This window comes from Suricata suricatta, chromosome 5 (genome assembly GCF_006229205.1).
Source record: "Suricata suricatta isolate VVHF042 chromosome 5, meerkat_22Aug2017_6uvM2_HiC, whole genome shotgun sequence".
Classification (NCBI taxonomy): domain Eukaryota; kingdom Metazoa; phylum Chordata; class Mammalia; order Carnivora; family Herpestidae; genus Suricata; species Suricata suricatta.
Genome location: NC_043704.1, coordinates 79,185,501 through 79,210,926, shown reverse-complemented (window position 1 = coordinate 79,210,926; position 25,426 = coordinate 79,185,501). Strand labels below are relative to the sequence as shown.

Here is a 25,426-nt window from a genome sequence, read left to right as displayed (position 1 = left end):
CATGTCTCAGCCAGAGACTATGCTTTCTTTTTTCTTTAAAAATTTTTTTTAATGTTTATTTATTTTTGAGAGAGAGAAAGAGACACAGCTCATGACTGGAAGAGGGGCAGAGAGAGAGGGAGACACAGAATCTGAAGCAGGATCCAGGCTCTGAGCTGTCTGCACAGAGACCAATGCGGGGCTTAAACCCACAAACCGTGAGATCATGACCTGAGCCAAGTTGGACATTTAACGGACTGAGCCACCCAGGAGCCCAGAGACTTCTTTCTGATGAATAGCCTTGGTGCAGGAATAACTGCCCCCTCCTTCCTGGGTTTGTGTCCTTTTATCTTCCTTCTGACAGAGTGTTAGCCTTTTGGTCTTTGGCAGGCTGCATTCTTCAAAGAAGGCTGTAACAATCACTCCCGTACCGTGTGTTCTTCCAGAAACTTGCCACTGCTCCCATCGCAGTGAGGACTCTGAGTCTCCTTTTGAATCTGGGTGTGGTCATGACTCACTTGTAGTCATCTCAATACTGTGTAAGTGATGCTGTATGATTTCTGAGCTGTATCATAAAGAGCTACGATGCCTATTCGCCCTTGTTTGCATGGAGTTCTGAGCTGCCAAGCGGGCAGCCCAGCTGCTCTGAGGCTGCCATGCTGTGAGGAAGCCCTAAGTGAGCCACATAGAGGGATGATGGGAAGGAGCCCCAAGAGATGTCTGGCTCCGTCTTTGCCAGTACCGTCTCCACAGCTCAGCCAGCTCCAGCCCCTGTCTGCAACCACAAGAGCCACTGAGCCAGGGAGGCTTAGCTCAGCTCTCTTAAACTCCTAACCCACAGTTCACACCACTGTGTTTTGGGGTGTTTTATTTGCAGTCCCAAACAGCTGGAACAAAACCTTTTCTCCACCCCACTGCCCAGTCTGAGTACAGCAGCAAGACACATGCCAAGGCATCGTTAGAATCAGGGAAGACATTCAGTCATGGTCCTTTTATCTGCTGGGTTTTTTTTTTTTTTTGACATTTATTCACTCTTAAGAGACAGAGAGAGACAGAGCAGGAATGGAAGAGGAGCAGAGAGAGAGGGAGACAGAATCCATAGCATGCTCTAGGCTCTGAGCTGTCCGCATAGAGCCTGACATGGGGCTGGAACCCAAGAACTGCGAGATCATGACCTGAGCCAAAGTCAGATGCTTAACTGACTGAGCCACCTAAGAGCTTTTCATCCACTGTTTGTTAATAGTAGTACATCCTGACTCTGTCACCTACCACATGAATGTTCGTAGGACATCTCATGACATCTCAAACATGGCTTTCCTCAATGGGGAAAAGGGCATAACAATAACAATTGTTACCCATTAGGACAACCTGAGAGCTCCACAGATAATGATTTTTCTTATATCCTACAACACTCTACATTTTCCTGAGAATGTTCACATTCTAATCTTTACAAAAACTTTGAGATTGTTGGGATGATGTCATTATCCCTTTGGTCCAGTTAAAGATATTCAGAGAGGTTGGATGACTTATACAGGTTCCAGGAGCATCTGGCCCAGTTGGAAGCACAGTCCAGATCTTCTGCATCCCAGAACCTAGCTCTGATCTGCACAATCTCATGAAGAATCAAGGTTCCCAGATGCTTTAGGTTCTTCTCCACTCATATCCTATCATGTTTCCCGAAGCCTCCACTCCCTTTTGCCTGCTGCCCCTAACCCGTCCTTTCTTCATCTTTAACTCTCCCAATTTGGTAGAGACTCATAGCCTCATAGTGTCCCCTCGAATCATCACTCTCAAAGGAACACAAGATAGGAAGGGAGGTTGGATTGTTTAGAATTCTCCACCAATGAACAAGAGTTTCGATTTCAAGTAGCCAAAGCCCAAATGCATTTAGAGTTTTCTTCATTAACCTCACATATTTGGGATGTAAATCGACCCTCGTCAAACAGATCTCCTGGAAGTGAGAAATCCAGCACTGGAGATTTGTCTAGTGCCACTCCTGATTTGCCCACAATTGTATAATAAGATCAAGCAAAGCCTCTAGTCTTAATCTCCATTGGGTCTTAATCTCCAGTATTGTGACCTCAAAGCCAATACTTGTTTTACACCTTGCATTGAGTACAGGGAAATATTGTGCAAAAGCTCTGTTCACCACTTCCAGTAGGTGTTGGTCATCTTGCAACAGAACCTGGCAAAGAGTCAAGGATGGGGTTGCAGCTTCCCATGGGAATGCCATGAATCTCAATACACTCAGAATCCCAGGTAATGTACCTGAGAACTGCCAAATTGAAGGTCCAAGGAAAAAGGCCCTGGAGTGCCATTCAGATCTCTGGGGTTTGCAAGGACTTACAGAGTTCTGGAGTAACTTCAAAGGGGAGAGTCAAGACCAATTTATTAAGTGAACTTAAATTGTAGAAGTTGGAGGCACACTAAGCAAATGTATGACTTCAGGCCAGTCAATTCCTCTTGCTTTCCTTCCTGTGTAAAGAGATGAATTAGAAGTGGTCTGGAAAGCCAACCCTACCCCTGCTACTGTGATGCTCATCATTCTGAGCCCCAGCTTCCACATTGGTAAGATGAAGAAAACAGCTATATACTGAGTTTGTAGTGAGATTTAAATTGGATTGTGTGTACAGAAAACTATAGTCTTGCCTTTCAAACTAAGTGGGTAATCAATATTATTTTCCTTCCACCAACTCCTTCCCCTTGCATTCTAATATTCATTGCTCTTTTGACCAATTTACCAGACGGTTGCTTGATTTTTTTCTGATCTTAATCAAGTCAAGGAAGGTTAGTGAGGTCATGGTGCATAAACCATTCTGAGGGTCGAGAGTGAGTTTTAGGTAAATTGTGGTTTTAATGTTTGAGAAAGAGCCTGTAACTAGTGGGGGTTTCCATTTTTCAGTGGTAAGATGCTGCGAGCAGGAGTTTGCAATAACACAGAGCTCCTCTGCTCTCGACAATTTTGCGGCTGAAAGATGTTTTGAAAGGCCCTGTGTGCAGATGACCCTGTTACTGATTAGTAACGTGTCATTTCTATTTTTAGTTCCATAAAGAGAAAAGCAAGTGAAATTTGCCCCACCTCACTATCTCCAAATGGGCGATATCACTGAACAATTATTTAATGTCCTCACAACATCTGTTTTCAAGAATATGTTTAGGTCTGTATTGAAAGTGCAGGTTCATAGATAGCTCAAATATCCAAAATCCAATGCCCAACTGCATATTCTCCATCCGAAAACTTTTTTCCCTTGTCTAGAGTTAGTGTTTGTCACTTGCCACAGATACGTGCTGAGTGAAGAAGAGATTAAGCTGGAAAATTCTACGTTTCTAAAATATTGATGATGGCAACAGGAGTTCACACTTATGGGGCATTTTAAAGGTGGCAAAGAGCTTTCATTGTTATCATTTCTCTTGAGTGTCCCCACCACACTGTGAGGTACACGTGGAAAAAAATTTTATCCCCAATGACAGATGAGGAAATAGAAATTCTGGGGGTTGAAGTGCCTCATCCAAAGTCAAGCTGCATTTCCTGAGCTGGCGTGCCCCAGAAAGACCTCTGGTCAACTCAAGACACAGAGCCAATGGGTTCATCAGTTATAAATCCCAGTAATGCATGAGCTCCTTGCTGACTCACAAAAGAAGATGAGCAGGTGAAGAGAAACTTGGGCACAAACCACCAGTCTACTGAGAAGTTGAGTACAAGTTAGGAGGAAGAAAACAGACTGGGAAGTGGGGAGTACACAGGACTGGGAGCTCAAGGTAGAGGTGGTGTAAGAGTTTTCCTGTTGCTGCCATAACAAATTATCACAAAGTGGATCGCTGAACACAACAGAGTTATTCTCTTCAGAAGAGACACCAGAAACCCCAAGTTAGTTCTTCTGGGCTTTAAAGTCAGGGAGTCAGCAAGGAGGGTTTCTTCTGGGAGCTCTAACGGAGGATTTGCTTTCTTGAGCTTCTAGGGGTCACTTGTGTTCTTTGACTTGCGGCCCCTTTCTCCATCACCAAAGAGCATCACTCCGATCTCTACTTCCATTGTCATATGGCCATCTCTCCGGCTCTAATTTTCCCACATCTTTCTTAAAAATACCTTTGTGATTACATTGGTCCCAACCAGATATTCTTCCCATCTCAAGAGGCTTAATTACATCAACAGAATATCTTTACATGTAAGGTAAAATAGTCACAGGTTCCTGAGTTTAGGATATGGGCATCTTTGGAGTCATTACTCAGCCTCTGATAGGTGATAAAGTGACAGGTGGATGGTGGCAGCCCTTTTTTTTTTTTACTGGTAAATGCATCACTAGCAAGGCTGTGTTTGCCTGTCTGTAAGCCATGCTCCTCGCTGCCACCTGATGTGTAAGGGCCAATAGAGAACACACATCTTCTGGTTCCAATTAAAGCACTCTTTCAACCACATCATACCCGCCATCTCAAAACTATATTTACATTCATTTTTGCAAATAGTTCACCCTTGTATAGATGGTAATTAATATTTGCATAATGCTTTAGAGTTTATAATGTCCTTTTTTATTTACATGAAGTCATTTAAATCCCTACAATAACCCTCTGAGACAGTTATTATTAACGTATTTTACATATGAAGAAGCTAAGCCTAGGAGGGGTGAAGTGATTTGTCCAAGGTCACCCAGCTGGAAAGGGCAAGACCGGAATGCAAATCTGAAAAGTTTCATCGTCCGCACAGCTCTAAATAATGAGTCTATACTTAAGTCCACTTTACTAGACTTGGTAGTTTATCTTTTGGGGATACTATAAAGGTGACTGGGATCTCCAGCATATTTTTGAGAGAAAATGAGTCAATAAATGTGAAAGTGTTTTGTAGCAGTATGACTCACTACTATAGGAAGGTATTGATGGCATTATCACCATCATCATCATCACTATGATCATATCATCATCATCATCATCATCATCATCATCACCACCAGCATCTGCCCCTGAGACCAAGAGAATTCAAACAGCTCAACCCCACTAATTGCTGTGTTTAAACACTGACCCCAACTGAGTCACAGTCCCTGGGGACAGTGTCATACTAACACATCTCAGGGTTCTGTGGTTTCTTGGCCGCTGTGCAGGTGTAGCTGACGGGAGCCGAGCCCTGAATGGATAGGCCAAATTCTTATGCCCCTGTTGATAAACAAGGTGACCCCATTGCCCTACGGAGCAGGAGTTCCCAGAAAAATCCACTTTGTGAGAAAGGACACTGGCCCTTCCAGGCGCACAGTAATATTTTATACTTTTACTGCCTCTCCCCACCCCCATCTTTCTTCTTTTGTTCTGATGAGGCCGTTTGCTCTGAATTCAATGTGTCTAATTTGGGGGGGATGAGGGGTTAGGAGGTAATTGGTAGGTACGGGAGAGTGAGAGAGAGCCACTGCCTAGACCCAGTGGATCTCTCCTTCTCCCCTCTCTGCTCTCCCTTCACCTTTTCTGAAGAGCAACAGCCAGCTTCTAAACTTTGCAACTTTAAACCCAGACCTGGGGACTACAGAGAAGGAATAACCAAGGCGTCCTCCAAGGGTGGCTGAGCAGTCATCCGGGCCCCCACTTCATTTGAGTGAGACCGCCAAGAGCCTTCACGTGGGGCCTGGACCACAGCACCACAATTAGGAAGCGTTCCCTGCCCCTCACAACGGCCACCCTCACCAGGCAGGGGGAACGGAAGAGAGGCAGGTGCATTCAAATCATCCTGGTTTGACCAAGGGAAATGAAGCACTAAAACAGTTTGGTCCCACAATGAGTCAGGATGGAGGCAGGGAGGGACACCCAGAACAATCTGACCTTTCTTGGGAACCAGCCCTGCTATGGTCACCCAGCCTTGGCGATCTGGCTCATCAAGAGCCCTACGGCTCTTCATGCACTCCATTGCCAATGGGCAGGAGGCACTAAACTGCCCACCGTCTCTCTTAACAGTTGCTTCCACCCATAAACACACTTGCTTCTCAGACAAGTTGTCCTCATCTAAAATGTGCCCCTGTCCCCAACAACCACCTCTGCCTGCTCAAATGCCACTCATGCTTTGTGTCCAGATTTCACCTCTTCCAAGAAGTCTTCCCTCATGCCTCCAGCTAAATCTACAGAACCATCATTATCCTTTCTTTCAGATACTTATATATGTCATTTTAAAAAATTTTTAATGCCTTTACTTCATTTTGAGAGAGAGAATGAGAGACAGAAAGTGAGTGGGGGAGGGGCAGAGAGAGAGGGAAACACAAAATCTGAAGACAGGTTCCAGACTCTGAGCTGTCAGCACAGAGCCTGACATGGAGCTCGAACCCACAAACTGTGAGATCATGACCTGAGCCAAAGTTGGATGCTTATCTGACTGAGACACCCAGGCACCCCTGTCATTTCATAAATGAAAATAATTTCTCACCTGTTAAATTTCACACCCTGCTAAGCACTCACACTTGCTGTTTAATCTGCTGGTTAGATGTCCTTCGTATTAGACAGAAACTCCTTGAAGACAGAGATTGTATCTGACTCACCTCTCCATCCAAACCCATTCCTCACCCTATGGCTTCAATAAATAGTTATTGGGTTAACAATTTTAGAAAATTATTTGAAAAGGTAGTAAATTAGTAGACACTTTGAAGAGACATTGAAGTAGGCATGGAATTACCTATTTGCCCATGTTCCACTCAAGGAAATCAGGGTGACTGCTGAGAGCCTGGCCATAAGGGAACCCCCGGCTGCCTAAGGGACTCAGGATCTAAGAAAGGCACACAGAATACCCTCACAGGCCACATCAGATCTTCATCTATCCCTGTCTTCCCCACTCCCACCACACCGCTGATATAGAGCTCACTTGGTTCTAGAACTTTAGGTACCATTGATATTCTGAGGTCTCCTGAATCTCTATCTCCAGCCCCTATTCTCTTCAACCATCAGATTTGTCTTCCCAAATGCACCCCACATCTCCAATGGGGTGTGTTTGCCAAAGCTTAAAACAACATGTTCCAAAAAGGGTTCACTTCCACCATCTCTCACCCTAGCTTTACTAAACCTGGTCCATGTTCTTTGTGGTCAGCCTCATTAATAGCATATGCATCCTCTCTGCCTCTGAAGCTGGAAATTACTGGGTCATCCTCAACACTTCCTTTCCTCTCCCTCCACATACCAGTCCTAGCAGCTTAATTTCAGAAACTGATGCCTCTCGTCCATCCTGCCTCTCCATCCACAATACTCAAGCCCTCATTAGCTTTTAGCAAGACCACAGCGGCATTTGCTCTCTGTCCTCTGTGTCTCCTAGGTTTCCTTCTTCAAAAGCAGATCTAACCGAGACATGCTCCTGCTTAGGAATCCCTGCTGATGATCCACTGTCTATAGAACTGAGACAAAATTCCTCGATAGAGACTTGTAACATCTTTCACTGTCTGATCCCAATCTTCATCTCCTGCCTCCTCAGCCCACATAGTCACCCTGAACTTCTTACCCCAACATACCAATGTCTTTCACAATTTGGGGTTTTTGCACATGCTGTTCCCCTTTTCTGGAATGTACTTCTTCCCTTCTTTGATTGGAAAACTCAGTCATATTGCATGACCCAGCCTCACATTTCACCATCTCTGTGAAGTCACCCCTTACTTCTTCCAGGCAGAACTATTTGCTCTGTCCTTATGTCCCACAGCACTTGTTTATATCTCTGTAATAATATTGACCACACTCTACTGTAATTTTTCTTTTCAGGTGTCAGTCACTCCATTATACTTTAAGATCCAGGAGATTAAGAACCTGCACTTATGAATTTTTTATATCCTCAGGGTCCAGCCCAAGATCTGTTCATAGCAAGCCCCCAGAAAATTATGCATCAAATAAATCATTGAACACACTCAAACGTTCTCTACTCTAAGCATTACACTGAAGTGAACTTGGCTCTGGACAGCAGTCCCAGCTTTGTTGTTACTGGACAAAACGAAGATGGACTTAGCAGTCAAGGGTACTGGCGTTCAAATTACACCTCTACAACTCACCAGCTGTGTGATCTCAGGCAAGCAACTCCCAAATATTCTCGTCTCCACATGGGGATCATAACTACCTCAGAGCATTGTAGTGGGTTACAGAAGAAGTTGAATGTGGTGTGTGCAGCACAGAGTTGGGCACCTAACAAATAGCCCCAGTCATTACCATGAGGTATAGCTGCATTGCCCTGGGCCAGCCCTTCCCTCCTCCCGGGCTTTCTTGGAAACTCTGTGTAGAAGATGAAGTTTAGAAGGGCACTTCAGAGTGTCCCCAAGAGCCATCGCTGTAAGGTTTATAGCCGTCCAGATATGTAGTGATCTGCATTCAGCCCTGAAACTCCCCTGCCTGGTAAGGACTCTAATCGCTTTTTGGGCATAAGCTTTCTCACTGCACACAAAGTCGAAGTCATCAACCATACTGGAGTTCCTTAAGGGCACAAACTAGTGCCTTTGCTACCCAACAGAATCTGGCTCAGATTTGGGCTTGGAAAATCTACTCCAGTCTTCCCAGAGAGGAAGCAGTGACAAGAAGGTGGTCTGTCTCTGTGAGACCAGCACTGATAACAGGGACAGGCCAGTGTGGGTTTCCAATCACACAGTATGCTCCTCCCTCAAATGACTCTGTGAACTTCTTTCACAATCCTGTGTTTATCTCCAGTTCATTCTTATTAATATCCTATTAACAACTTAATTTGAATTGTGGCAACTGCATTTCACACGAAGAACACACATGAGTCTATTTAAATTTTTTTGGATTCTCCCAGACAGGAGGTGTCTTTCTCCCACATTTGCACATTTAAAATTTATTTTTGACATCTTAATATGATTATTTTTGTTCTTGTAATGTCATGGAGTAAAAAAGAAAAATAGCTGGTTGTCTTTCTTTCCCCAACATTAAAAGCAGGGAAAATAGCCAATTCTTTGGAAGCCAGTTGTTTGGAGTAAGATTTGAGGTCTTGCTGAGTGAAATAATTAGGTACTTCTAAAGAATAAAGTAGCAAAGCATTGTGGGAAAACAGCACATTCAGGCCATTCAGCAGACCGTGGGCAGCTTTCCCACTCCAGGGCAATAAATATCTCCGGAGAGCCACCCAATGTGGAGGAAGAAACATGAGCATTGGGGTCAATCAGACCTGGATTTAACCTCCTCCTTCCTGCTTGCCGGTTGTGAGGTTCGGGCAATTTCTTCAGTTCTAAGAGACTCTGTCTCCTCAGGTAAAATGAAGATAATAATAGTACGTACCTCATGGTGGTGTTGAGAGAACTGAAAGAAATATATATGAGCACATAGTCGATATCAGTAAATACTAGTTCTCATCTCTGCTGAGAGTGCTGTACAAGTGGAAGGAAACTACCCATCGTTTTACCATACCTTGTTTTACAAAGGAATCAAGACGATTTGTATGGCTACTTCTAAGAGATCAAAGTGAAATTAATGCCAAAACTGACAAAGAAAATGAGGCAAAGGAAAGTATGGCCACAGAACAAGTTGTACTCAAGAAGTCAGGTTGACTTGCAAAACGCACACGCAAGGCTGAGACCATGACACAGGTGTGTGACACAGCCCAGTGGCTACAATGTAATCTGTCATTCAAGAAACCCTGGTCCTTCCTGATTGAAAACCCAAAGATTTTCTTTTTTCTTAAGGCAAGCGAGCACTAGGAGAAGACAAAAACACCTCATTTCCCTTCTCTCTTCAGTAGCTGTTTTACTGTGTGAGCCAATACAAAACACATTACTGACCGGGTCGCCATCTCCTCGTCTGCGCACATAGAAGGTCCCACGAGGTGACCTCCAAAGCTCGTTCCCGCCCCTACGCTTTATGAGTTGATTCTATTCTCAAAAAGGCTACACCTTCTTTGTCCGAACATTTGCAATTCATGTGATGTTCTCCTTGAAATTCATCAGTGTACTTTAACAACACTCATTCTCCATTTGGGACTTTAGGCTTATTTCTTTCCAGTCCCGTCATGGGCCTCCTGACAGAACTCAGAGAACCAATCCTCTCCATGTAATAACCACTTTACTTCAATAAACCTAACAGTGGAACTATTAAAAACAGTTAACGTTAACTTGGGCAGAACGGGGTTTATTCAGAGTAAAGGTATTTTATTCTCAGCCTTCTCTTCTTCATTTTCAGTTCCTAATTCTGTCAACCCTTCATTCTGTATTTGGTATGAATTTTTTTTATAATTTCTTTTCTCTCACTGGGAATGTCTAAGGATCTGATAAGAGAAAACACAGAAAGCAGCTGGTGAAGAGGCTACTACATATACTCCGCTCATGAACGTCGCTTGCTCAGAGGATGACTTTGGTTTGGTCCTTTAACCATAGCTTCCTGATCTGTATTCTAGATCAGAACAGGAGCTCAGTCGGACTGGGTAAGAAGGGCTGGATGGCAAGGAGAGAAATTTTGGACATTAGGAAATGTCTGTACTCTCTTTCACCTTATCCACCACTTCCTTTCTGTCTCCTCTGAAACTGCCACTTGCAAATCCCCACCTTCTCTCACCAGGAACAACCATGTCCCCCACCCACTGCCCACCTCTCCCGCCACTCCTTCTCTCATGGGGCCTACATTCATCCCATCAGATTCTGTGTGTTGTTACTCAGGCTGGCTCTCAGAGACAGTAAGTAACCTACCCAAGAATGCACAGCCACTAAGAGACAAAGCTGAGGTTCAAATTCCAGTCTGTATCACCCCAAAACCTGTAACTTAATCCTCACTGTTAAACTGAATCTCCAATAGAACTTTATTCTAAATTCTACCCTGAAAATGTTCTCAATTTCTGTATTAAAATGTGTTTGCTTGGCAGCACCTGGGTGGCTCAGTCAGTTGAGTGTCTGACATTGGCACAGGTCACTATCTCACAGTGCATGAGTTCAAGCCCCTCGTTGGGCTCTGCGCTAATAGCTTGGAGCCTGGAGCCTGCTTCAGATTCTGTCTCTGTCTCTCTGTCTCTCTCTCTCTTCCCCTTGCCTGCTCACACTCTCTCTTTCAAAAATAAATAAACATTAAAAAATGCGTTTGTTTGCTTGCTTATGTCTGTGTGTGTCTCTTAGTCCTTTGACTGGAACATTCTAATGTGGTTTGCCCATTAGAATCACCTGAGAAACTTTTAAAACTTCCAAAGCCTAAGACATACCTCAGAAGAATGAAATCAAAATACCTGGGAGGTTGGGATACAGCTTTTTAAGCTCCCCAGGAGATTCAGTGTACAGGCAAGTTTATACTCCTGTTATAATTCAACAGAACTTGACTCAGTGTTATAATTATTATGATTATAAAGTGTAAGCTACTTGAGAGCAGAAATTTTATTTTATTTTATTTTATTATTTTTTTAAATATTTTATTGTCAAATTGTTTTCCATACAACACCCACAGAAATCTTATTTTAGTCAAACTTGTACCCCTATCGAACCAAGAAAAAAAAAAGTAGTACCTGAGTGAATATTATTAGTCACATTTGTCCAATGTAGGTTCTACCAATTTAAACAAACATGGGAAGATTAACAGGAGACCCAAATGACACTGATTAGAAATATTTGATGTTTTGGAGTATTTCCTGAAATGGAAAAGGCCAGGGAATTGTGACTACTTAGGGTAAGATAAGAAGACATTGAGAATTTCCTTAACAATTTTCTCCAATTACAAGAAAAGTAGACCAAGACAGATGTGCCTTTGTTTTTTATTTATTTTTTTTATAACACTTATTTATTTTTGAGAGACAGACCATGAGCAGGCAGGGGCAGAGAGAGAGGGACACACAGAATCGGAAGCAGGCTCCAGGCTCTGAGCTGTCAGCACAGACAGTGCTAGGGCTTGAACCCATGAACCATGAGATCATGACCTAGCCAACCTGTGCTGAAGTCAGACACTCAACCGACTGAGCCACCCAGGTGCCCCATGTGTCTTTGTTTTTAATCTCTGCTAAAGAAATTGGTCTAGGCTGCCACAGAAGTTGATTGGGTTAGACCTTAGGAACCGACTCTTGATGATCCAAAATGGAAAATTCTAGAATGGTGATCAAAGACATTCACAGACTTGTCTTCTCAAGAGAGATTTAAGTAAGGATGGGACCACATATTGCTTTCAAGTTCTTAACTGAAGAGTCTGGATCAAGCTTCCACCAAGAACTACAAAGAGAATGTTATTTTTTCAAGCTGACAATGTGGTGAATTCCTGATTCTTCCTGGGGATTACAAAACAACTCATTGTATGGGGTCCAGGCTATAAATTCAGGCTCACAGATTGCTCAGAAGACAGTTCGAGAAAGCAAAAGGCAGATTGTCCAATCTGGCTGCTCTGTGTGCCAGGAGTTATTAATTATGTCTCTTCTAATAACAAGAGCTGGAAAGCAGCAAACTCAAAACATGCAGGGAAAACAAAACAAAATAAGATGGTAGTTTGCCTTAATGAGAGGAAGTGAGAGGCAGGAGCTATAGCAGCAGGCTTGGTAAACTGGGTACAAACCCTACCAGCAGCAGATTTTAGCTGCAACTGGACGTGATCACTCTAGTAGCTACAGAGGTCACAGAATCCCAATGGACTCTCTGATATCTTCCCAGTGACCGATGAGGTCACTTTTTTGTGTGTGTTTTTTAGGACTGGTGGGGGATGATGGGAGAAGTCATTGAGAGAGACAAGTCAGGATCTGCTCTTCTGTGGATCATAAATTGTCAAAATTGGAAAGGACATTACAGTTTAGATAAATACTCCTACCCTACCCATTTTTACACACAAAGAAACTGAGTTCCAGAGAATGTAAGTGAAATAATCTAGGTCACACAATAATGGAAGACTGGAACCAGATTTTTCTCATTCTTTGCCTTGGTGGTTAATAGGAGGCTCCTTTTCTTCTTACCTAAGAAATTGGCTTTCTTAGACTCCCATGAACTCCTTCAAGAGCCAACAGCCTCAATAGCACATGTGCCTGAGTGTTTTAGCTTCCATCATAGGTATTGTCCTGGGTCCACTCTGCTCAGTACTTAGAACTTTTCTCATGATCTAAACCTCAGAAATTCAGGCTCTGGATGCTTTGACATATCTACCAAAAGCTATACAGTAGTTTCTACTTTGTAAGATAGTCATCATTTTACCAATGAAGTGTATGTAGGGTTTGTTATACAAAAGGCCATCAGAGTTTTCTGGGGGTGCCATCCCTTGACTTATTCACCAGCATGCTGCCTGAGAGTTCTCTAGGGTTCAAACCTTGAGGGCTGTGCTCCTCTCTGACCCGCTGGACCCTGAGCATGTCGAGGGCAGAAACTTGGTTTTACTCAACTTCACTTGCTGCTTGTCATTTGGAAGATATTCAGTAAATTTTAATTAATGGGTAGATCCAACACTAAAAGGAAGAACTTTACAAACTAGAACTCAGAGGAAAGCAAATAGGACGGTGCAATTTTGAATAAGGGACAACTTAAAAAATGAAACATCCAGCTTGGAGAAGAAAATACACTCTGGGGAATTAATCACCATCTTCAAGTAGCCAACAGGCTATCTTGGGAGAGACAAATAATAGGAGAAGCTACCTAAGTGGGGAATGACTTCAAATGAACATAAGCAACAGCTTTAGGAAGGACAGTTGGTGTCCCAGCTCTTGTGAGGACCATATCTTGAGAGAAAATTGAAGGGAGATGAGAATTTGGGGAGGGAGCTCAGCCCATGACTTTGAAGTCTAAGGAAATTTGGCTACCTTGGAATAGAGAACATTTGATGGCATTTTCATTAGAGGAACATTGAAGGCAAGAGATAGGTGTCTGCAGTAATCTGAACTGGAGACAGTGGTAGAAAAAGTTGGGCTCAAGGGTAAGAAGAGCACACTTGGCCCTCCCACGATCCCTTGTTTTCTAATAATAACAGTACTGGTTCCTGAGTGCTTCTACTCACCAAGCACTGTGTGATAACGTGAAACTCACTGATGATAATTCTGGTATAGCAACAATCAGGACGCCCCATTTCATACAAGTTCAACATGAAAAAAATAAAGGAAATTGATTTTTAAAAACATGCTGGCAAGGTTTCTGTGAAACTGGCACACTCAGTGGGAGAAACACAAATTGAATACGAATTGAAACAATCCTTTCGGAGAGCCAGTTGGCATTTCTTCTCAAGAGCCAAAAACTCATCTAATAATCCCACTCCAAGGGATTTACCCTAAGGAAAATAGCTCTGAAAAAAGGGAAAAAAAAAACCCTGTATGCTCAGAGCTCCTTAAACTATCAAAAGCTGGAAAGAATCCAAAGTCCCAACAATTCAGGAATGGTTAAATAATTTACTATATGTTCACTCCATGAACAACTATGTAGCCATTAAAATGATAAATGGGAAGACTTCATGACAACATGAAAAGCATATAACAAATACTGTTCAAGAATAAGAGTGGAGCCCAAAACTGTAACATGTGCTTTGATTATAACTCCTTAAAAACACTTGTGACTAGAAATTGAAAGAGACAACAGAGAAATATAAAAACTATCATCTTTTATGAGATTTTGTATATGATCATTATATACTTAAAATTTTTTTTAGTGTTTATTTTTGAGGGAGAGGGAGAGATAGAGTGTGAGCAGGGCAGGGGCAGAGAGAGGGAGACACAAAATTCAAAGCAGGCTCCAGGCTCTGAGCTATCAGCATAGAGCCCGATGCGGGGATCAAACTCACGAGCTATCAGATTATGACCTGAGCCGAAGTCAGATGGTTAACTGACTGAGTTATAATCCGTCATAATCATTATATACATTTAAAAAATGAAAACAGAGAAGAGTTCTTGCTCTCACTAGAGAAATCTGAGACTAACTAATGGCATGTTAGTTAGGAAGCATCTTATAGGTCCTTGCCTAACACTCTCCTTTTTACAATTACAGAAAGTGAAACCCTGAGAAAGTACCCCGTCTGTCCCATGACACTAGTGGCAGAGCTGGGACTGGAATAAGGAAGTGCAAGGGAGAGGATCCCTGGACGGTTACATTTCAGAGACTGATAATTTGTGGAAAAATATGAAGTGAAGAGGACCAGAGGGAAAAATAGGGTGGCCTGTCATAAAAATTCTCAGATATGAGTTGTTGAGAATATGGCATCCTCTGTCTACTGAAGACCAGCTACCATCCACTCATTAAATACATAATGGATCTGGAAAGGGAAGATGCTCTTCTTCCTTTCAAGGCCATCTCCTCTCCGTCTTCATTTACAGTTTCCTGAGGTCAGGATCTCATCAATCATTCTGCAAGTGCTTTGTAGGCACCTGTTCTGTCCCAGGAGCTGCACTGACCTGGAGAAAGACTCTCGGAGAAAAAGTTCTGATAGCGCTCCCACTTTAGAATTGGACACAGACAATTTGCCTGCAAACAAATAAATAAGGTGATTGAAAAATGTAGTGAGTACTATTTTAAAAAAATGAAAGAACTTTGTGATGAGACTAACCGGCCAGGGGATGAGCAGGGAGGGTGGAGGGCCCTAACCAAGGAGGCGATGTGATCTGATTTACAGATTTGAAGACTCACTGGCTGCCTTTATTATTCTAGGACAATTGCAACCATCCTCAGCAACAGTCTCTGTCTCTTCTTACTGTGGCCACAGAGATCTCAATAAAATATAAATTTGATGTGATACTGCTCCATCGGCAAACTTTTAGAAGCTCCTTGTCGCCCCCCCCCCAAGATTAAGCTCCAGCACTTGGCACAGCTCTCGACATCTGCACAGTAGCTTCCAAAGTCAAGCTGAGGCAGTGGTAGCACATGTCCTACACCCCTGCCCCCACCACACTCAGCCCCCCGGGTCTCTGGTCGTGCTGCTCACTCTCCTGAGGTCGAGCATTTGCACAAGCTGCTCTCTCTCTATGATCCCTCTTTTCCCTCTTTCTTTATAGAACACTTCCTTTTCCTTTAAGGTTTTGTTTAAATGTCTTCTCTTCTTGAAAGTCTTCCCTCACTCTTCCAGGTGGACCAGATGAGCCACTGCCTTCTGTGTGCTCATAACACGCTTTGTTCACACTTGCATTATAACACCTCACACTGAATCATAATTATTTGTGCATGTAGTGTGATGAGCCAGGACCACATCTTAGTCATGTTTTTATATCCAGAGCCAAGCACAGGCTGGACACCTAAGTGTTAGTAGATATTTAGCAAGTGGGTTAGTTGACAGATCATTGGATAGAAGGATGGGTAAGTGGATGAACAAATAGAGCCTATCCCCCTGGTATTAATAGCAAGGCAACTCTGATCTGGTTCATCAACTGTGAAATGCAGCATCAGAGTAGATGATTTTTAAGGTTATCTCCTGCTCTGATGTTCCAGGTTCTTAGAGTCCATAAATCATGACTGGTTATTGCCACTGGAATCAGAGAGCCTTCTTGGCACAGCTGCTTGAGGTTCATGGTTAAGGATCCCAGGTTCACGGTTAAGGATCAAAAAGCCCATGGAACCTTGCTGCACTGGGGTAAATAAAACCTGGGCATGGGCTGAGTGTCCTCCTGTCCCAGTTGGCAATACTCACCATTACCCCTACATACCTGCTGAGGGAAGCAGCCTCGAGCTGAACAAGTTTGGAGCTGGCTCAGCAACAGCATAGCTATACATTCCTGTAAATTTCCAGTGCCATGCAAGGGCCCGGACAGGCGGGTCTGTGCCGCTATGTTGCATAGTTCCAGTGGCTACCTTTGCTTGCTGCATAATCGGTGGGTGTGGTTTTCAGGATAGACTTGTGCAGATTTAGGTCAGAGGTGAGGACCAAAATAATCTCTAACTCAGCTTTCGGTGGAGGAGAAAAGAGTGAGTATACACCATTCTCTCTCTATTGGCCTAGAGAAGGTGACCTGACATTCAGTTCAAGCCACAGGACCTAGCTTGATGCTGGCCACATGCTCAGCCTTACGTTAGGTGCAGTGAGGGCTACAAAAAGGGATGAAATGGGTCCCATCTTCAAGGAGTCTACGTTCTAGCAAGGGAGATCAATAATGCACTAAGGATGGCACAGGTATGTTCTCTGCAGAGCAAAGAGCAGAGTCCATGTGGATACAGGTTGGAGGAGAGAGTAGGGAATGCCTCACAAAGGAGGAAACATATTCAACAGACAGAAATGTCATGGACCATGTCAGTCAGGAAGAGTGCTTGAACAATGGTCTGGTGCAGTCTGAGTACAGGGCAGTGAAGGAAGGTAGGTAGTGTGTTTGGCTACAGCAGAAAGTGTAGATGAGAAAGAAGGGGGGTTTTCACCCTCCTGGGGAGGTGGGACAGAAGGGGTCAGCCAGGTTCTTGGAGACCTGTCTTATTATTCACTCAAACAATATTGACCCAGTGCCTATTATTGCCATGCGTTGTATTTACCTTTGACCGCCAGTCTCCAAGGGTTAGAGTGCATCCTCTAGGCAATGGGGGCAGTCCCTGGAGGATCCCACCAGGTGATGAGTGTAGACAGCTGGAGAGCCTTACCTGACTGCTTCCCTTTCTTACTTATATGATCTCTGGCAGGAGCAATTTGGTAGTGACATCACTCAAGCTTCATGGAGTTGGACACATGACCTCTTATGATCCCTTCCTAGGAGGTTCTGTGATCAATGATCTATTTGTAATCCACACAGAGCTCTTCTAGACAATATCAGGATGACTTCTGTGCATATAAACACACAGACACACAGAGAGATCACTCTGAGAAACTCCTGGAACTAAAGACATGTCACATAGAAGGTCACATATCAAAAGCACCCTTCTGGAAACAGTCATAGCAGGAGTTGGGGTCCCCGGGCCCCAGGACATGTCTCATGTGAGATCTGCCTTTTTACTCTAGAAGGCTGCAGAAACCTCAGATCTCTGTGGTTTCTCCTGTGCTAACAGCAGATTTCCAGGCCCGTGATCCAAAGGCAGGGTGTAAGAGCACAGGGCATGGTGAGAGGAAAAGAGACAAGTCAGAATCTGAAACTACAGAAAAGAAAACACTTGTAAACCAACAGAGCAGCTCAGTTTAAAGAGATTGAGCCCAGCCTTTCAAAAATGCAATCGGTGTTAAAATCGTTGATTTCCTTTTTCCCATTCTTACACAGGGGGGAGTTTACTGGAAATTATTTTGGAAGTTAAGTGAGTACAGACTTACCTTTGAAAGCACCCCAGAGGCAGATAGGGGAGTGAATCAAGCTTAAAACATAGCCAATGCAAAGAAAGATGCTAGAAATTAAAAGCCGTCTCGTGGTTTTTTATACATGTATCCTTGCAGAGGTATGGGGTTTTGTGGCTCTTTGCTGTTTTAGAAACATTTTTATTTTGACTGGATCCTGGGGACTTCATTCGTTCTTTACCCTAACTGTCTCAGAGCCTGGGTCAGGGCTTTAATACAGAAGAGGACTTTCAAAGAGTATGTGATGACCTTTAAGCAGTATTGATAATTGTGAGTTCCCGGTGCCCCTGTACAAAGGACATATTTCTTCTCCATCTCTGTTCCTGCCATGTGGAAACTGCATATTGCAGGAGGCAGATTGTTTAAAAGAGTTCAGGCCTGGGTGCCTGGGTGGCTCAGTCAGTTGAGCATTAGGCTCTTGATTTTGTCTCAGGTCATGATCTTGCAGATCTCGAAGCAGGGAGCCTGCTTGGGATTCTCTCTCTCTCTCTCTCTCTCTCTCTCTCTCTCTCCCCCCCACCCTAAAAAATAAATTAATTAATTAAAAAAAAAAAAGAGCTCCAGAGTGCCTGGGTGGCTCAGTCAGTTGAGCATCTGACTCTTACTTTTGGCTCAGGTCATGATCTCACAGTTTGTGGCTTCAAGCGCCACATCAGGCTCTGTGCTGACAGTGTGGAGCCTGCTTGGCATTCTCTCTCTCCCTGTCTCTCTGCCCCTCCCCTGCTCATGTTCTCACTTTAAATAAACAAACAAACAAACTTAAGAAAAGAAAAGAGCTCAGGCATGAGCCCCTGCAGATGAGGGTTCTACCACCAACTCTACCCCTTAACATCTATCAGACTGTGGCAGGGTCACACTCCGCCTCTGGGCCTTAGTTTTCTTTTATGAGAATCAGTAGAATGAGGCATATAATTCTGTGGTCCCTAATGACTTGAAGCCTGAACTGAATTTGTTTAGATGCTAAACTGGCGGATTAAATGAAACACTTTCTTCTTTTCCTGATGTTCTAGATGGGGGTAAATGGTAACACAGTTACTTACACTATAGCAGGTACAATGCTAATATGTGTGTTTATTATTTCACTTCCAACAAATGGGTATTGAGGATGAAGTGATTCAGCCAAACCACAACTCCTGCGTCCTGTGGAGACACTGTAGTCACTAAGACAGATGTAGCCCAACTCCCCACACCTAATACACTTCCACCCGGGATCCCAGAAAATGAGGTTACAATCTTAATGATGGTATTGAATGTTAATAGATCCCAAAGTATCTTACGAATTAACAAAAAAGCTTAAGTCGTACCGGTGTATGATTTTAGCGTTCAGCAAAGTGTGTTGTAATTTACTTATTTGGGAACAAAGAATCAGTAAATGATATAAATGGTAACCAGATGAACCAGAATTTTCCATGGCCCAGAATACCCCAGTCCCTGGCCATCTTAGGTAAACAGGAATTTACTATGGCATTAAAATAATAATAGCCTCCGAGGACTAGATTCTGGTAGTCTCATGCTTGCCAACTGTCCAGCAATGTGTCAACTGCAGAGAACACTGTCCACTCCAGCTGGGCATTACCGGGACCCAATCAGACTCCATTTCAGAAATCATGGGCGGTGTTTCCATGGAGCTCTGCCCGAAAAGAGGTGATCTAAATCTTGCATGAGAGATGTACATCAACAGGGAGCTTTGCCTAGAACACTGTGACCTAAAAAATCATATTAAGGAACTCAGAATGCAGAGTCAGTCTTGCAGACACCAAGTGACCTTGTGCAAGGCACCTTGCAGACTGCCTTGCCTACTTGACTCCCCTAATGAATGGTGACTGCCTCGGTGAGTACCCGGGCCCGTGGCACGCCCCAGCCAGGGGCAAACATGCTGATTTTCACTGCCCTATTTTTTAAAGGCAACCTGCTCCTTCTATTAATCATTTTGCTGTTTGTTTGTTCTGGGAGGCAAGCACTGATTCCGAGGAAAAGATCACCTAGTGGTTAGACTGGAACAGTATCTTTACTGCACTTCCTTTTCAAGATGCTGTACACTTTATTTTTTTATATCCCTTGAATAAAGATGTCCACAAGACACACAGAGCTCAGGGCCTGGATGTGTGAGTTCCTCCCCGCCCTCCCCCAACCCAGTCCATCCACAGCTGTTCTTCCTTTACTAGATGAAGAGGATTGGGTAATAGAATGCATTTCCCTTTTTGTGTAAGCTCCTCGGAAGCTCAAAATCATGCTATATGCCTAATTAAAAGTATCCTGCTCCTGAGTTTCCTTCCCCCTTCACTGTCCTCTTCTTTCATGACCACATCTTTATGTTTTGTCTGTGTTTTGATGAAACTACTATCTTTATATCTCATATGTTACTTTAACTACTTTTTGGAAGTGGCATGCCAATAAATCAATAATGTGGACTTACGTGCTTCATAAGTGCTTTCCAGACGGGAAAATTTGGAAGATTAATACTTATTCTATGATGAAGTCTGAAATCTCCCTTCTAACACAAATTAATCATTAATATTTAAAAGCTTATAAATAGTAATGGCTATGGGCCTTTGCGTGGTCCTCACCATTTATAAGGTAGGTGCTCTCAAACACGCGCTCGCATCTTGTAATTAGTGCTCATGCTTTACAAACGGGAAAAGGGAGGTTTAGAGGGATTGAGTGGCCTGACTGAGGCCACAGAGTTAGTCAATTCAGATCTTCTGACTCTACGCTGTTTCTTTTGCTACTGTATCCCCAACGTCATCTTATTCCTCGACGACTTCTCACTTAAACCAGTGTTCTCCTTATTGTCCTTAAACAGGTCATTTACTTGGATTTGTTTTCAATGTGCTGATCAGACGGGCATACAAGGACATCTGAGTGGTTATTTCTCTTGCTAAGATGGTCTGCAGAAAGTCTGCAAACTATTGGTTTAAGGTCTGAAGGGCCAAACTTGAGATGGTTCTTTCTAGGAGATTTGAGCCTCCTTCCATCATCTGGGGTTCCATGTCTCAGTTTAACTGTCACATCACATACAGCTCTATTTGAGGTATAAAGGGACATTGGGGAATGTATGAGTTCTAATCTTCTTTTCTTTCTAAATAATTTATTTGAAACACCTCTCCTTGGCCTCCTAGGTACCTGAGTGGCAGGCAGAATGCCAAATCCGCAGATTGCTGGGACAGTGAAGGAGAAGAACAGTTCTTAGGGCTTGTTGGTGTGAAAGCACATGATACCCTTTACCCACAGCCTTAAGGTCATGTTGTTCCCCCAACTGGGTCAGTCAGCCAACCTGATGTAATGTGACTCTGAAAATAAGGTAAGCCCTACATCTGTGTTTGGTTTTCTCCATTTCAGGCCACCCACCTACCCTCAACTGCAATTGTACTAAAAAGGCTTCAGGGATAGTTTGTCCAGAAGGCCCGCTCCCTATAGAAACTTCTCAAAGGCCAAATGCCCTAATACAACTGTGCATCCGACAACCTTCTCCAGGTTTGGTCAGACTCAATTCTGGTTCCCCATTAGGCCTCAGATCCTACCCACAGTCTGGGTGCTGGAGAGGCTAATCTTAAAGGGCTAGAAATGAGTCAGTTTCCACGCTCAGCTTCAGGTGTGTGGCTTCCTGAAGCTCAGACGAGGAAGCTCTAAATTTCAGAGTGATTTTTTTTCTTTGCATACCATATCCGGAACTGAAACCACCAATTCATTTCACTTAAGCCCTCACACACTACACTCAGATCATCAATAACATTCCAGAGATAAGATACAAGGCTTCATCAACCATTCATTCTGTCTCTTCTGCTCTTTTTTCTTTTGGTGGTGATATTGTTGGCTTCTTTGTTTTCTTCTTTTAATTTTAGTCCTGACAACACAGGATTTGGAGGCCTTTGTTTTCTTCACAGGTGTTTATGAGAATTGAGAGCCACATATCTAAAGCTCTGCTAAGAGTTTGGCCTTACTCATAACTTTCTGCTTTCCTTTGCTAGTCAACTTGGTAGCATATGCATGTAGAGACATTGCAATGTTCAGGGTCCCATTCCAGGGGGTAACTGACTTTGCCAAGAGCTTCCACACCTGGGTCACCTCACTGACCCATGAAAGTGGATAAAAGATGGGATCTGGGAAGATATTCATGCAAAGCATGTTCACAAAACAGGAGAGCAATGGAAAATACACATACTCTGCTGATGCTGGCCAAAGCATCAACGCATTAGAAGAAGGAAGGGCCCCTACCATTTATATAGTACCTTACAATTTATAAACCACTTTCACATCCTTTCTCTCTCTTGATTCTCACAATAACTTGTGAAATCAGCCAGACAAGCATTATCCTCCCCAGTTTAGAGAGGAGAGCACCCAGTGCTAATAAAAGTGGAATGGTGGACCTAAGCAGTGAGAGGAGAAAATCTAGAAACCTCCAATTAGAAGCCAGTCACATCTCCAGTTTTCTTTTAACTTCCATCTAACCTTATATATAATGTAATATTACATCAAAATCCATGACTTCATGTTACACAGTCATTTGCTGACATTTTTAAACTTCAGGTCTTTTGTAGGTCAGGGTTAATGGCTATTGGTCATTAGTTTTATATAACTCCTTGGGCTTTGGCTTTTTTTAGGTAAAAAATAGAGTAATGACATTAAATTCCGAGTTTCTTTCAGTTCTGAAAGAAACTGTCTGTCGGTCCTTCTGACAGTGACTACCAAATCCATGGGATGACCCAAAAATGTTATAGGGCACCAGTCCCCACAATGATAGTAAGTTCAGGTTAAAATGGTCACCATGGCCAGATAAGTTAGAGAAAAGCAGGATGATTAAAAATGAAACAGGTTGCTTTGCTCCAGCCCCTCTCAGAACCTTTGCATGCAAATCTATAGGGGAGGGGGCTATGCATCTGCAACATTCCTCTAAGTTGGCCCTAGAACCTGGATCTCATGGAATTTATATTCTATGGAGCATTTTGATTCACAGTGGGACACTCTCCAAGGATCCCATTGGTCTCTCAAAGCAGCAGCACAAATATCAAGTAAACTTTTCCAGCCACCTCAGCACTACCACCCTCCAAGGCAGCCCACACCCCTGCTTGTTCACTTGTTAGGCTGCGAAGGGCAGTCCTTGGAGCCCTGAACTACCTCGCATCTGGCAGCGCGGCTGCACAGTATGGATCACATCACTTCAGCCACGAAAGCTTTTGTGCTGAAAAAAAAAAAAAAAACGGTAAAACCAAACCCATAATTCATCTGAAAGCAAGAATTTCCACATGTTGCCTGAATATAGAACGAGAGGCAGCTCCTTTTATTGTCTTGGAAAGTTGTTGCCCTTTCATTTCCCTGGGAGCAGGGTCCCATCATTCTCCTATTATGGGAAAGAAAAGTGAGGCCGCTCAAGGATTTTCCATTCTGCCTGTAGTCCTTTTGCCTCCCATGGCTCACCCAGCATCACTCCTCTATAGAGAAAGGAATTCTAGACTCTCAGAGGGATTTTGGGGGTGCGACAGACCACAAGAGGCTCTGTCTGGGATGAAGCCCCTCTCAGCTAGACTCTTCCCCTTCAGCAACCTTCCCCCACCAACAGCCTCTCTTGAACAACTGCTGGGTGGGGGGAGGGCGGAGGGACAGGTGTTCATCTTCTCAGAGGCAGCCCGCTCCATGTTTGAACAGTTTAGATTGCTCAAAAGTTCGATACCACACTCTTCTTGTGGGAACTTCTTCCTGTGGTTTGCTCCAAACGTTTGCTCCTGCTTCTACAGGCATGAAACGTAGCTCTGCCAATCATCCAGGTGACTCCACTCGTCTTAAATCCAGATCGTAAAAGTTCCAAGAGCGGCACATACTTCCATTCCTAGGCCTGACATAATTTGAGAATTCTCCTTCAACCACCTCCCCCAGTCACCCTTGCTCTAGAGGGAAGGTCTCTGTGGTGCCAAGGAAATTAATGGCAGGTCTGGGGATCCTGCACTCAGAGTGTAGACTTCTTGCCCAGGGTTTAGGTCAGCAAATGCTACCTTCAAGTTTAGTGTAGTGCTTCTGCTTTTGATCTCAGCCACCCTTATGCTCATTTGAAAATGATTGCCCATTAGATAGACTGATAAACATGATCTCTAGTTCTAGAATGACATGAAACTTCCTAGTATTGAGCTATGCAAAAAAAAAAAAAAAAACAGGAACAAAAAAACTAAAAACTTTAGGCTGCAAGAAGACATCAAGGCACACGACAGTTCAAATGGCCTTGGGATTTCTGTTTTATTTGCAGGAAGAAAGTAATTCTTAGTTTTCCATTGGCAGGACAAGGTGTTGAGTGGTCTTCATCAACCATCCAGTTAGTGCTTTAAGGTCCTATATGAACATTTCACATTCATTTTCTTATTCATCCCCATAACAACTGTTTCAGGTCAGATAGTCTTGTATCGTGTTATTACACTTCGTGAGAGTGCTGGTGGTTCTGCGCTAGCCTTTTAATCTTTTGTTCTGTTGCTAGAAGCCTGGACTGCAACTCAGAAGACCTGGTCCTGACCCCTGTGTGACCTTAGACAAGTCACTTTCTCTCTTTGGACCTCAGTTTTTCCAGTTGTAAAATGGAGGTGTGGGCGGAGTGAACTAGATGAGCTCCAAGAACCCTAATCCTGTTCCGCCTCTTACAGGTGCTTATCCCTTTTGACAGTGTGAACAGAGAGAGGCTAAAACCGCAGCTGAATCCAGGAAGGCAAACCTTTGCCCACAATTTGCCATTCTCATGGTAAGGGACAAATAGCATCTCCTTATCTACACATCTCAATGGACAACATGTCCATAATCATTGATTACAACCGGCGAGGTGACGATTATGTTTTAATGCAGAAATCCTGGTTGGTTGAAATAAGGAAATTTTTGAGAGAAAGTTCAAGTTTTGAAACTGCTAATGCCTTCCTGTGATGGTATGTGGGACGCAGTGGGGGTGGGGAACAGTAAGGCAGACAGTTCATCTTAGGGATAACCTCTTTGGTTTATGTAAAATATATGAGTCAAAGCAAATTCATTCTTGTAGGCTGCCATGCCTGAAAGAGAATAAAGTCCCGCTCAGGAGAGACTGAGCCCTTCATACAATTAATCAGCGACATCTCTGTGCTGTATCTTGCAATGTCTACTTTCCAGAGGAAAGATTATTTTCAAACCACATAAATGATGACGCTTTTGGAAAAAAAAAAAAACAACAAAAAGGACAACCCACCTCTTCTAAATGTAAAGATTTCGATATGAACTTGCCTATTGTTTTTATTTCACACCCACCGTCTTGATGCCTATTATCTCTAAAATCATTTTGGTTTCCAAAAATCATTTAAAACACTCCTACACCCGGGGCTTTTGATAAACAGTCCAGCTTCTACAGAAAGAA

General features: G+C 43.4%; 1 long non-coding RNA gene across 1 annotated transcript; it reads left to right on the top strand.

Annotated features, from left to right (window-relative positions):
• The first annotated feature begins 19,782 nt into the window (after positions 1-19,782).
• Positions 19,783-24,732, top strand: LOC115291521. Its single transcript, XR_003908505.1, has 3 exons — positions 19,783-19,903; positions 21,192-21,373; positions 24,696-24,732. It is a non-coding gene; the product is annotated as an uncharacterized LOC115291521 (long non-coding RNA).
• Positions 24,733-25,426: the final 694 nt, after the last annotated feature.